This window comes from Papilio xuthus, unplaced genomic scaffold (genome assembly GCF_000836235.2).
Source record: "Papilio xuthus unplaced genomic scaffold, Pxut_1.1 DF824888.1, whole genome shotgun sequence".
Taxonomy (NCBI): domain Eukaryota; kingdom Metazoa; phylum Arthropoda; class Insecta; order Lepidoptera; family Papilionidae; genus Papilio; species Papilio xuthus.
The window spans coordinates 760,625-775,440 of NW_013533761.1; positions in this window are offsets into that span (position 1 = coordinate 760,625).

Below are 14,816 nucleotides of genomic sequence, written 5' to 3' on the forward strand. Positions count from 1 at the left end.
ACTGTGTCCTACATCTATACCAAATTTCAGGAAGATACATGGAGCCGTTCTGGAGATATCTTCAAACAAACATTCATCCATCTATCCATTTAAACATTCACATTTATAATATTAGTAAGATTGTTGATGACATGCGTTAAAAACAATTACGTAGTAAAAGATACAAAGCAATGGTAAAAATAAACGGCATTACGCAGTGTACGGAGCTTGTAAGAATATTACCTTATTTATTCAGGTGAGAAAGCGGCCGCATGAATTATTTACAATTCACTCGGCTTGCAATGGTACTTGCCCTTAAGGTAACAATTTTAGTAAAAAGCTTTCACGGTACTTGAAAATAAAAAAGTATTATTGTAAAACGATCAAATAAGACCACATCTGATGTTAAATATTGTGGTTGTTAGATTACATTTGCTGACTTGGTAACTGCAACTTTAAGGAAACCATCTCTTACTAACAATTTTTACCGTAACCTTGCAGTTTTTGCGAAACTTTCTGCCTTGCACAGACGCGCTGTAAAATGGTCTGCCCTTGGCAGTATATCAAAACCGCTACAATTTGAGGTCCTTCAAGAAGTGAACGTATCATTTTCTCGCATGCCGGCGACGCATCTGCAGACGCACTACGACGTGGTGATCCTCGTTGTTCTCGCTGCTCCTTTACCCCCTTACCTTAAAAAAAAAGATTCTCAAAATTGATTCGATAATTACGATTATTGTTGCGATCCTAAGATCGATATAAAAATGCTTGTAATTCTAAACTATGTTAAAATGTTTTAAGCACTAATCTTATATATAAAATTCTCGTGTCACAATTTTCGTTCTCATACTCCTCCGAAACGGCTTGACCGATTCTCATGAAATTTTGTGAGCATATTTTGTATGTCTGAGAATCGGCTACTATCTAGTTTATAATCGGAGTCGCGGGCAACAGCTAGTAATTCATAAGAATAAAATTATAAATTCTACACAAATCCTTAACATTGTTAATATTTATTGGCAAACAACGCAAATTGTATCAAAATTCATGATAGTACGTAGTTGTAGTTAATTAAGAAAAGCCGATCTTATGCAAATATGCTGCCACGCTTTACTATTGAATAATTAATGTACAGCTACTAAATAGACGAAACAATACAAACAATGTAATACAGTTTAAATTTATTTTATTAACTGTATCATTTATTTATATACTTATACTTAGATATATATAACAGTCAAGATCATCACCTCACTAACAGTGGTAGAGCCCGCTTTAACATCTTCGCAAGAATTGGCCCGGCTCGCCCGGTGAAATACCACGACCACACAGAAGACACGCGTCAAGTGGAAGCAACTCCGCGTGCAGTCTGATGAGTGTGCGTCCCGGAGGCCTAATTAAGTCCTCTTTCCCTTCCCACCGTTTTCCTTATAAGGAAAGGATGGACGTGGACTTTCCGGATGAGAGGATGCATGAAAAGGGAATATATTTTCATTCTGTGCATTCTCTCCTCCGTCGATTAAAGGGAGGCAACGCATATGCAATTGCGTATGTCTATGGGCAACGGTCACTTCGCTATTTCAGCGATTTTAGGTGGCCGCTCACTCGTTTGCGACCTTATGATATGAAAAAATAAGGCTACTTTTTTTTTTCAGGCTATATTCTACTTCTAGCTAACATACCTTTAAAGAAACATCTTAACATTCACATTTATAATATTAGTAAGATTCAAATAAAGTCGCTCTTGTAAACATTATTCTCCTAAATCAGTCGTGATTATTTTATTCGCGTATATTATAATTATCTTTTCAAATAAAGTCGCATACAACAAATGTGTTAGATTTTTTTTTCATTTTGTAACATTGTTTTTGCTTTCTGTGACGTAGCAGATAGCAGATCTGCTACGTCGACGAGAAAGAAAGAATTTCATTACGTTTGTTGTGAACAAGTTTAAATTCCTTTGCGAAAGCTTGCCAGTTTTAAAACAATAAGTAATGGATACAATCAAATAGTTTTTAGAAACAAAAGTATAAAAGTTATTAGGAAATATGGTCAATAACAAATGCCGAAGTCTTTAATTGAGCGTTTCCATTGCCTAAATTCATGTTTCCAAACATAAAAACAATATGTTTAGGTACATAAAAAACAACAATCGTTGTCTTTGGGAAAACAGTGAAAAAGGATTCAGTGACATTCAATCATTTCTTAAATATAGAGTGGGCCTAGCACGAAAAATGTTTTTCTTTATTGTATTAAATTCATAAGAGAATTTTGGTGTACTTTACACTCGGTAGGGGGCGCTGCAAAAATTTTAATACTAATTTTGTCGATGAAGATACGCTGGCGAAATTTGTCAATTTTTTTTTTTTTATTTGTCATTATATTTAAAGCCCGATATTTGTACTAACCTAATACAAATTAATTTTGTCGTGCTAAATCCCTTGATTTGTTCTGACAAATGGCGTAATATAAATTCAATTAAATCCATGGAAGGAAACATATAAAAGGCTAGAGAATGAAAGAAACGCGATGTGTAGTCAATTGTTTCTGTGATAACGACAGCAGTTGATCAAAGTCAGGCTGATGTACAGCCGTGCGCAATACTATGAACGCAAGAAATAAGGGCCCTTACACACGAAAAGTTACCAGAACTAATAGTTAACAAATGTATAATAATTTGACCAATGGTTACACATATTATAACAATTCCAAGAATCGAATGACACGACGCCTTTCAAAATTCGGTAGACCAGATTAGGCTACTTAGACGTCACAAAATAACAGTCAACTTACAGTCAAAAACTTTCATTTTTTACCTATTCTAATGATTTGTTATTTAAGGTTTATAAAGATAGCTGTCGCCCGTGACTCCGTCCCTGTAAAAAGTAATAATTAGTAGGCTATGTCTTCTTCCAGACTATGTTCTACAACTATCCAAATGTCAGTGAGATCTGTTTAGCAGTTCTGAAGATACCTTCAAACAAACATCCCTGCATCCATCCATCTGAATATTCGCATTTATAATATTAGAAAGAAGTAAGATCTGTGCGAGCTATTTTATATGATGCCAATTTACTTTTTTTTTATATCATAAGGTGGCAAACGAGCGAGCGGCCACCTGAAATCGCTGGCATAGCGAAGTGACCGTTGCCCATAGACATACGCAATTGCATATGCGTCGCCTACCTTAAATCGACGGAGGAGAGGATGCACAGAAAAAATCTTCCCTTTCCATGCATCCTCTCATCCGGAAAGTCCACTTCAACTTCTCATCCTTTCCTTATAACAAAAAGGGTGGGAAGGGAAAGAACACTAAATTAGGCCTTCAGGACGCACACTTAGACGAAACGCGGAATTGCTTCCACTTGACGCCTGTCTTCTGTGTGGTCTTGGTATTTCACCGGGCGAGCCGGGTCGATTCATGCGAAAATGTTAAAGCGGGCTCTACCACTGTTAAATTTGCACAATTTGTACACACTTTGTATATGCATTACTCGTAATAATTCCAATTTCTTTATCAAAAGCGTTTAACTTTCTAGTCGGTGACTGTCAATCTAAGTGTGTAAACGCCTTAAACAAGAATCTTTTATCTGTAAGCAATGTTCATGTTTATTGGATACATTCATTACGTATACAGTAAATTGCTAACACCAGACTCTAATCTATTCAGTGATTTGTTGTGACTTATAAATCATATATAATGCTTCGCGTAGATACGCGAGATACAATGCGAATAAGTAAAGGAATACTTAATTATCTTTTTATTTTAGTTACGCTAATATAATTGAGCGTCGATGGCTCAGGGGTCAAGCACTTGACTTGCAATCTGCAGGTCCTGGGTTCGAATCCCGCCATGTACCAATGTGTTTTTCGATTTCCGATTTACATATGAACATTTATCCGACGTTCTTACGGTGAAGGAAAACATCGTGATGCAACCTGCTCATATCTGAGAAGAAATTCAAAGATATATGTGAAGTCAACCAACCCGCACTTGGCCAGCGTGGTCGACTATGGCCTAATCACCCTTAACTTAGGGTAGGCTCCGAGCCCCTCAGTGGGGACGTATGGTGAGCTGTGATGGTGGTGGTGGTGAATATAATTAATAAGTTACCTGCAATTCATTGTTGATAGAGTGGGATTGGACTGTCCAGTGCTGGCCTTGAGGACACGTCTACATGTGCCCTGAAGAATTTTATGTTTTATTTATGTGCTAGAATTTAAATTTGTATTTTAGTTTTGTATGGACCATGTGTCTGAATAAAAGATTTATTATTATAACTTAACATGTTAAGACCGCGAGTTAAGAGCAGGTACCGGGAGAACAGTTAACTAGTGCGAGCGTGCAGATGTTATAATGCAATCTCTAAGCATATGGATATAAATGATGTATTAATGGTCTACTTAATGATCGTTTCATCAGCTCTTAAAAAAAATTGAATTTTATTACCCGTGTAGGTGACATGTGTGACAACTTCTAATTAGCTTTAAGTTTCCGTTTACATAATTACTACATTGTTAGTTGTTAATAAATAAAAAGAATACATATCTTTGTGTTAATTAAAGATAAAATTTAATTCTTATCTTTATTAAAAGGATAAGATCAGTTCTTTTCGGTAAGAATAAACTGCAATCTGCATACACAAAATATAAAATTGACTTGTAAAAATTTCGATATTTTCGTTCTATTCTCGTAGTTTAACAAGCAACAAACTTCAAGAACGATGACGTCAAAGTTCTGATACAGTGCACTAAATAGATTACAATTTATTAAATTAATAAAACGAGTATATCAAGAATATTAATTCTTCAAAGAATTCTTAGAAATGTGACGTCATCGTTCTTGAATATTATTAATACGAATGTTTGGATGGATGTTTGTCAGAAGGTATCTCTAGAAAGGCTGCATGGATCTCGCTAAAATTTGGCATAGATAGAACATAGCCTGAAAGAACACATATGCCACTAAGTTTTCTTTTTAAATTCTGCGTGAACGGAGTCGTGGGCGTAAGCTAGTATATAATAAATTTGTGAAAGTTCCATTTCTGTTTAATGTACATGAAATAAATTAATTAAAGTTAGCTTTAGCGCAGCTTTGTTCGCAAGCAACTTATGAATACTACATTTGGATTATAATGCAATTACAGCGTGAAATGCCATAATATTCATACGAGTGGACTTTCCGGACCCTCTATTTTTTGCTAATGGCTTACTATTTAATACTTAATTACACACGGTTACTGAGGTAGCAGCTAAGTATTGTTTTAGTGTGAGGAATCAACACTGAATACTCAGACTTTAATTGGACAGAACCTGAGGCACTATAGACATCTCATACTAAGTCTACACTAAGGAGGGCTACTTAACGACTCTGAGTGCGGTTAAGGACAGTTAATTTACTAGAATATAAAAATTTCTTGATAGGCAAAAGTTTTAGTTGACGTCATACAACGCCATCTAACGGAATTTTCAGGTAACAAATACATTTGCGAACGATAGATATATTACGACGAAAAGACATATTAATATCATTATTTTAAGTTTGCCATCGCATCCATCAAGTCTTGATGGAATTGTATTATCAAAATATTAATCAAAGGCCCCGCTAATGTGGCTCCGTCGCGTTGACAATTTAATATAATAACTTAGAAACTGTGGAATATAATATCATTATTACAAAGCCGTATAGTATAAAATTAGACTTTATTAAGACACTAGATGTCGCCCGTGACTTCGCCTTAACGACGCAGACTTAAAACACTTAATTAGTAGCCTATGTGCTCTTCCAGATTATGTTCTATGTATGTCAAATTTCAGTAAAATTAATGATAAAATTCGGGAGATACGTATTACCATCATCCATCCATACATCCAAACATTCGCATTTATTATATTATATATTGGTAGAATATTATCTTTATAAACTATTGCTTCTTATTATAAAATTGTTTGGTTAATGCAATTGTAAAACGAATAACCAAGGGCCTAGCACGAAAATTTACGAAAAAGTGTTTGTAGCGTCATCCATAAAACTTATAGTAGATCTGTACCCCTATCGGATATAAGTGCAATGACAAATCTCATAAAAATTATAAATTTTCATGCTAGGTCCCCTGTAATAACAGAATTATTCAGTGTAGCATACTCAGGCTGCTGTGACATTTTTATATAAAGTTTATAGTTTCTACAAAAATAACTTGACTTTCAAACAAAACTACAATAAATATATTACAGCTGCAGTTCAGTTTTGTTCACAATTGAAAAACGAAGAGCTTGTTTTCTATATTGGAATATCGTTTGCAAATATTCACATAGTCAGGTCACGAACGTTAAATGTATAGATACGTGAGATCGGTATTAGTAACATACGTGTTACATAGAAAGTCTTTGTACCGTAATTTAACTGTAAAATGTATGAATAGATATTTTACTCTATATTTTCTTCATTTACCTATCCTTGTCCCACTTACGTAGAGTCGGCGCATCAGGTCGTAATAACATTCTAACGACAGATGAGTCGTTACCTCCTTCTTTATCATGTCACCTTTCACGACTTCGGTCCATCTCTTCTCAGGCCTTTCTCTACCGAAGTACCCATTAGTTTATTTATCGTTCTCTTTACTTACCATTTTGAAAGAGAGACAAAAGAGACGGAAATAGAGACATACACACAGGCAGTTAATATTTAGGAAAAAACCGGACTATGAACTACATAATTTACATTTTAAATGTTTCAAGCAGTTAATAATAATTGCAGAGAACGTAAGCAACGTCTCCTTAACATATGACTTTTATTTCTTTAATTATATTCAAGTAATTTATAAACTATAATATTAGCCGCCCATGACTCCGTCCGTGCGGGATTAATAAATAGCAGCCTATTCTCAAACGAACTGAACATGCATACAAAATTTTATAAAAATCGGTCAAGCCGTTTCGGAGGAGTATGGTAACAAACATTGTGACATGAGAATTTTATATATAAAGTATAGAATTCGCTTCGAATTTCGAATAATAAGAGTAGAATTGGACTTACATTTCAGTGTTACATACGAGTGCGGTACTCCGCACGTTACGTTCGGTTTTCAAGCAAATAGAGGTGAACATTTATGACCGCTTCCACCTTTAAAACATTTGAACGACGTGATTCGGTTACTAAAGGGTAAAATTGAATCAATAAATTAAAGTGGTCTTTGAAAATGTTCTTACTACATTAAATTAATTGTACAGTATTCATTTTATTATAATTTTACGGATATTGCATCGTGTATATTTCTTTCGTCAACCATTCCACAATTTTGTATGAAGTGTTACGAAGAAAATCCGACACTGTGCCGGTGTACTGGCGCAACTAGCCTTTCTTAAAATGTCGACGTTTATATGTCGATAACGCGCGATTCGCGCAAAAGGATTCTATCTAATCATATCTAAAAGTATCTTTGGTATATCATACTCGCGGTTATGAATGGTGAATTTTTTAAATGTTCGTGTAGAAATTTAAATAAAAATTTTTCAAACAAAATTTACGTATGAGTAAATTTTCAGATGCATATTTTTATTGAATGAGCTTATTGTGTTCATTGTTGCAAGCGAAATATATTTTTATATTCATGATCATTTAACAGTATGCATTGTACGACAGCAGTTTCCTTAACATTCAATTTTTAAAATGTTTCAAAGCAATTTTCATTGTTCAATATTTGAAATTTCTTTTTGAGAACCTACACATGAATAAAATTGGAGTTTCTGTATGTAACATCGAAAAGTAGTCTTCTTTATTTCTGCCATAACGAAATCGCGAGCGACCGCTAGTATTATATATATATATATATATATATATATATATATATATATATATATATATATATATGTATATATAAAATATGTATATATATATATGTATATATTAAATATTAGCAGAATTTTGTAAATTTACTAATATTTCTTGTACAATTCCAACTAAGCTCTAGGCTTGTGCTAGGATATGGTTTACGACAATAGTCGAATGGTAGGATTCGAACCCCCAACCTCGTGATCGGGAATCTAACCATTAGGCTATTGGCGCTTTTCAGTTTTTAATTCTTATTCTATACATTATTTAATGTAAAAACTGAAACATGACATCGTTTTGGCGGCTCAAGATGTTCTATGCTTCACCTGCATCTCTTCGTGTCGCTACATCTAATATTGTGTCCTGCGACTAGTACAATGTTCGCCAAGGTATTTGAAAACATCAATACTTTAATATACACACAGTATGGCAAAAATATAGTATTTATAACACGTCAATATCTAAAAATGTATCCGATCCACATATAGTATGAAGCCGTCATGTTCTCTTATAAATACTGGAACATATCTCACGTCTCAACTTTATACACGATTCCATCGACGTGATTCGATTGCGCGCTCCAACAAGCTACCAGGATTCAATTTCGCGACTGACAATGTAGATTTTATCGAAAGTTCGAGAGGAAAATATACTTTCCGTCGCCAACGTGAAGATGCATAATGCTGTCTTTGATGACACTCAAAAATATTTTAAAATTTATTAGTTTGAAATATAAACTACGGAAATTGAGTAACAAGAGCGTCGTAATATTTAATTTTATAAGGCCCTTCCTTTTTAGGCGATTTTAATTAAGTGACTTACGTAATGCACAACAGTGGTAGAGCCCGCTTTATATCTTCGCATGAATCGGCCCGGCTCGCCCGGTGAAATACCACGACCACACAGAAGACAGGCGTGACGTGGAAGCAATTCCGCATTTCGTCTGATAAGCGTGCGTCCCGGAGGCCTAACTTAGTCCTCTTTCCCTTCCCACCCTTTTTCTTCTAAGGAAAGGATGGGAAGTGGAAGTGGACTTTCCGGATGACAGGATATATGGAAGGGGAAAATATTTTCTTTCCGTGCATCCTCTCCTTCGTCGATTAAAGGAAGGCAACGCATATGCACTTGCGTATGTCTATGGGTAACGGTCAAGGTTTGGTCTCAGCGCGCGTCGCCGACACCTCTATATGTTATTGCCAGACATTCTAATGTCTTTTAAAAATCATGTCCAGTATTCTAAGCTTGCGAGGTTTTAAAAATTGTCAGCTGAAACGAAACAATTTCATATTTAATATTATACATTTTCATCATCAGCTCACTATACGTCCCCACTGACGGGCTCGGAGCTTACCCTAAGTTAGGGGTGACTAGGCCATAGTCAACCACGCTGACCCAGTGCGGGTTAATCGACTTCACACATATCTTTGAATTTCTCAGACATGTGCAGGTTACATGACGATGTTTACCTTCACCGTTAGAACTTCGGATAGTACATATGTAAATCGGAAATCGAAAAACACCAATGTGTACCAACGTACATGGCAGGATTCGACCCCAGGACCTGCAATTTGCAAGTCAAGTGCTTGATCCCAGAGCCATCGACACTCCAACATATATATTATATATAAAAATATTTGGTGTAAAAATTTTATATCAATAACGCTCAACAAGTATAACAAATTACTTTGATAATAAACGATATTATCACTTTTTCAAAGTAATCTATGAAAGCGTTATTAATAAGACGTCAAGAATCGACGTGATAGCGACCGCCGATTTATCATTTCTATAGCCCTGTCCCCTGATACTAGTTTCACACGAGGTAAGTAAGGTAAAGCTGTTTACAGAACAGTATTAAACTCAAAACGACACGACATATTAGCTTAGACAAAGTAACATTTGATTCACAATATCGTAAACTTTAATATCGCGTGATTCTGCTATTGTGTGGTATTTATACCGATACTATAGTTGTCAGAATTAAAAAATAGATAGTAGCCGATTCTCAGACCTATTAAATATGTGTATAAAAATTGATCAAGCCGTTTCGGAGTAGTATGGTAACTAACATTATTACAAGAGAGTTTTATATATTATATTATATATATACACTGGCAACATCGTAAATTGAATGTCAATTGTTTTACATGGGCACTTTTTAGCAGCAAATTTAACAAGCAGTACTGCTTTGTTTACTGCTCTGTGTCACTGTTCTACCCTCGTGGGACACTAGCATGACGAATTCAAAATACAAAGTCTCCGTAAAAGAATGAAACTTTGAACGCTTTTACTTCTTTTTTATGTAACGGTAACAAATGAACTAAGCTTTTGTCATCGGTTTGTTTCTTTTAGGACTGCTTTGTTTTACTTTTAAATATCCTTGCTTAATAATTTACGATTACTATAATTAGGTACAATTGATTCCTCAATCGGCTTAGTGGGAAAAAATCTAATTGGGCCGATTGATAGGTAGCCCAGCCCGATTAGCCTAATGGAAATCACACCTAAAGATTGATATTCCAGTTATGACCGATGTATTTGAAATGAAAAAAACATATTGTAAATTGTTTTTGGAAACCTTGCTTTTCCTCTAACCTCCTTACTCTCTTACCGACATATTTTCTTTAGAAATATAAAACACACATATCTTAAAATAGAAGAAAGTCAAAAAGTTTTTCTTCAACCCATATTACACTTATCTAACATAAAGCTATCACAATTTGAAATTAGGTAGAGACATCCATCATATGTGTGCCATCGAAAATTTCATCTAAGGGTAATGTAGCATCACTAACGCGCTTCACACACCAATGTTGTGCCGAGAAAAGTTAATTTACTGCATACATAATTAATGTTACTTATAAATATATTTAACTAAGTAAAAAGTACTATGAATTCTAAATCTGAATCTGAATCTGTTAGGAAGTATATCCTGTTGGGCCGTTCGGACTACCGATCAATCGGATAAATGGGAATATTTCTCCCATATGGGCCGATTGACCTTAAGGCCAATCGACCTATTGGTAAACAAAATTCTCATTGGCTCGCATGTTGGGGCCGATTGGCCCATCAGGAAACAACTAAGGAATCTAAATTTACGTCATAATATCCGCATCCTCAACTCATACTAATATCAAACACAAAGATATTCAACGCATTTATCAAGAAACAGGACAACTTGATAAAGAGTTATTACCACTAAATAACAAATCTATAATAGTTTCACAATTCTGTTATAAAGTGGTTTTTTGTTTGACATTTATGATTACAGTGTTTATTTTATTAAAATGTTGCGAACATACTAAAATTGAGTTAACTTTAATGTAAATAGCGAAAGGTTTAGTAAATAGAAAATAACTTGCAATAACTACATGTACATATCATTTAATATTGCGCAATTAACTGCGCTGATTTCCCTCGAGTTCACTCGGCAGGTCAAGTATATAGGCGAAATTAATTAAACGGTATTCAGTATAACTTTGTTAATTTGTCTATTATTTGTTTATTAAAACTTATTTTCTATACCAAGTTGTATTAAACGACTCACGAATTAGGAAAATCCCTACTAAAAGAATATCCAGGTTACGATTTTGCAAAGAAAATTATGTTTATTTTGATTATTATAATACTTACCTAACAATATATCGCTTATACACACTAAAACATAAGTACATAGTCCGCATTTAGTAGTTTATGTATATAGCAAACAAAGCGTATTTGCTATTGCAGACTTTGGCTCAGTCCACTCGTATATTTGTTATGTAATTCATTTAGCAGTTTCCGAGTCTAGTAACGTACAGAAACACTTGCATGCCAAATGTTTGTATATATTTGAGGTTGCTTGTGCATTGCATAAATAATGCATGATTATTCACAAGAGCTAACTAAGGCTAAGAGGTAATTAAGAGTCAGAGTAAGAGACTAAGGAGTTAATTTCACAAGCGATTTCTTTTCCTCATTTTTTCTTGTTCAGGTCAATTTACAAGCAATTAAAAAAGTCACCCCTTCATCTCGTTACTTCTTTCTTGTTATTTTATTTATTTACTAGATGTAACCCGCGACTTCGTTCGCGCGGAATTAATAAAAACTTAATAATCTATGTTTCCTTCAAAGCTATGTTCTACATCTATGTCAAATTTAATCGAGATTCATACAGCCGTTCTGCAGCCACCATCTAAAAACATCCATCCATCCATACAATATTAGTAAGATTCAACTCTAATTACTCTTATAAGAAGTATGTATGTGTAGTACCTGTAATATGTTCTTGTCGTTTTTGTCATAGTCCTTTTTTACAGATTTACTAATCCAATTTAATAGTTCACGTTCACAATAAACTTACGATCAGAAACATTTCAGTGGTTCCCAGTTTTTTTTTTAATTTCTGGTTAAAACCTAAAAGCATTTACTAGATAAATCGTATTGGATCATAGCTCTGAAATCTGAAAGATTTTCTCTTAGAAATGGTGACATATATAACCGCCATCTTTGGTTACGTCTAAAAGTAATGTAGGGTTAATGTAGCGCGACTAATTCACAAGGGTCGCTGCAGTATGTGTAATGTGACGTCGTAAAAAGTTAAATTGCTGTATACATAATTAATGCGAACCTCATACTACTTATATTTCAAAACTCTACCTCCCTTCGTTGTAATATTTTTCTATATTAAAAGTTATAATAGAAGTTGATGGAAGGGAAAAATACGCAACTCTCTGAAATAATAATAAACACTTTTCCCGTTGGACCTATCAGACTACCGAACTTTTTTTTAATTCTATTTTGAGTACATCGGCCTAATGGAAAATATATTCTGTTTGACTCAGCTGACTGACTTTAATTATCGCTAGGACCGCCCAATGGGAACATTTAATTGATAGTATGAGCCCAATCGGCCCAAAAATCTTACTTGGCCGATTGATCGGTTGGCCGATTGATCGGTAGGCCGATTGGCGATGGCGTACAAAAAATAAAACTATTAAGAATTATAAATTTAAAGGTCGTTTGGTGAAAACTCTTTATTTATCAATAAAATATTTGTAAACCAACCTACAAATTTTTATAGTGCATTAAACTACTTAGAAAAACTAATTCGCCGCTGAACTAATTTCTATTCCGAACAATTTGCTTGTACATATGTTAAGTTTTCACGCATAAAACATAAAAAACCCTCTTATAAAGTATGCAAGATACACAAATATATGGTACGAATTATTAAAATTCTGCGTCTCGTCTGTTATACGGAGTCAATTCTCTAGGTACTTCCATTGTTCCCTCAAACTGTAGGTAGTCCTTTTATTTCAAGTCTCCTAACGTAGAAGCAATTGTTCTTCAAATGTTTATTGTACCCGAGTGTATTGAGGACGGTTTCGGAGTTCCATTATCATGGAGTTCTCAAATTTCCATAGGAGCAAAGACGAAGACGTGTTAACAGTGTCAAGTGAGGTCATGTAGACACTACGCTCCAGCAAATTGGCCATCGAAAAGGTTTTAGTACTCAAACAGGACATCGTATTTATATTGCCAATGGTATGACAGTTTGACTTTTGCTGCACTTTATATAATGTGTGAGCAAACGATTTTAGCTTTTATTTTAAACAATTTTTACGATAAAATGTTGTTTCAGTACACATTGGTGTTAGTTGGCGCGTGGAAAAGAACCATGACAGTCGGAATATCATAAAAGATGAAGAAGATTTTTCACCCAAATACCTATGCAATAGTATCTTTATTTTTTTATACTTGTACTAGCTGTCGCCCGCGACTCCGTCCGTGCGGAAGTAAAAAGAAACCTAATAATGAGCCTATGTTTACTTCCAGACTATGTTCTACATCTATGCCAAATTTCAGTAAAATCTATGCAGCTGTTCTGGAGATACCTTCAAACAAACATCCATCCAACCAAATATTCGCATTTATAATATTATTAAGAAGTAAGATAACTTAAGATTTCTAAGAGTTTCTTATATTCGTAGGACAGTAAATAAATAAAAGTCAAATGCAAATTGATTCCGGCAAGTGCATAAACTCGAATTTATTAGTCTTCCCGTTTGCGTACATCCATAACCAATAATAGCCAATAAATTCATATTTCTGACAAACTCTATTGTCTATGGAACAATTCCAAATACCACAGATTATATCTGCGTGGACACGCAATGCACTTGTCGTTTCCTTACCCAAATATTTAGCATATAGTTAACTCTTTGGCAGAGCTATAAAAATGGTTAATTAACGTTTTAAAAGGCTATGTAGATCTTCTTTTGTTTTCAATATTAATAAAGTTGGTATAAACACAACAATTGCTATAATAATTTGATTTTTGATAAAAGTTTGTTGATTTTAGATTCGCTTTTCGTAAAGGAAATTTTAGCTTCGGTTATTGTCTGTCTTTATATTACTAACTGGCTGTTCTCCAAAATTCCAAATCGATGAAAACAAAGGTGAATTAAGGTGACTTTGTTGTGACTTAATGATTTGCATTTTATGCAGAAATTAATAATTTAAAGACTATTTTCACTTTCAATTACACAAAAGAGTTTTACACGTCGGGTATACAATTGTAAAGTTTAAATGTGTAGTACCTGTATGACCGTATTTTTTTTTAATTGCGTTTTTTGGAAATTATATTTAAGTACGAATTACTAATAAAATGATAAAATATGAATAATATTTTTCGATCTTACCAATAGAAAAAGTTAAATTTATGTTTAAGTTGATTATCGATAAAACACGAATAAAATGACATTTTCTAAAAATGATTCCTAGCTAGATCGATTTATCGCCCCCGAAACCCCCTATATACTAAATTTTATGAAAATCGTTGGAGCCGATTCCGAGATTCCAATTATATATATACATATATACAAGAATTGCTCATTTAAAGATATAAGATGTAAAATTTTACACATATATAGAACATAATCTGGAAGAAAACATTGGCTATTTATTGAGTTCTTTTTTAATTCCGCGCGGACGGAGTCACGGGCGAGAGCTAGTAATTAAATAA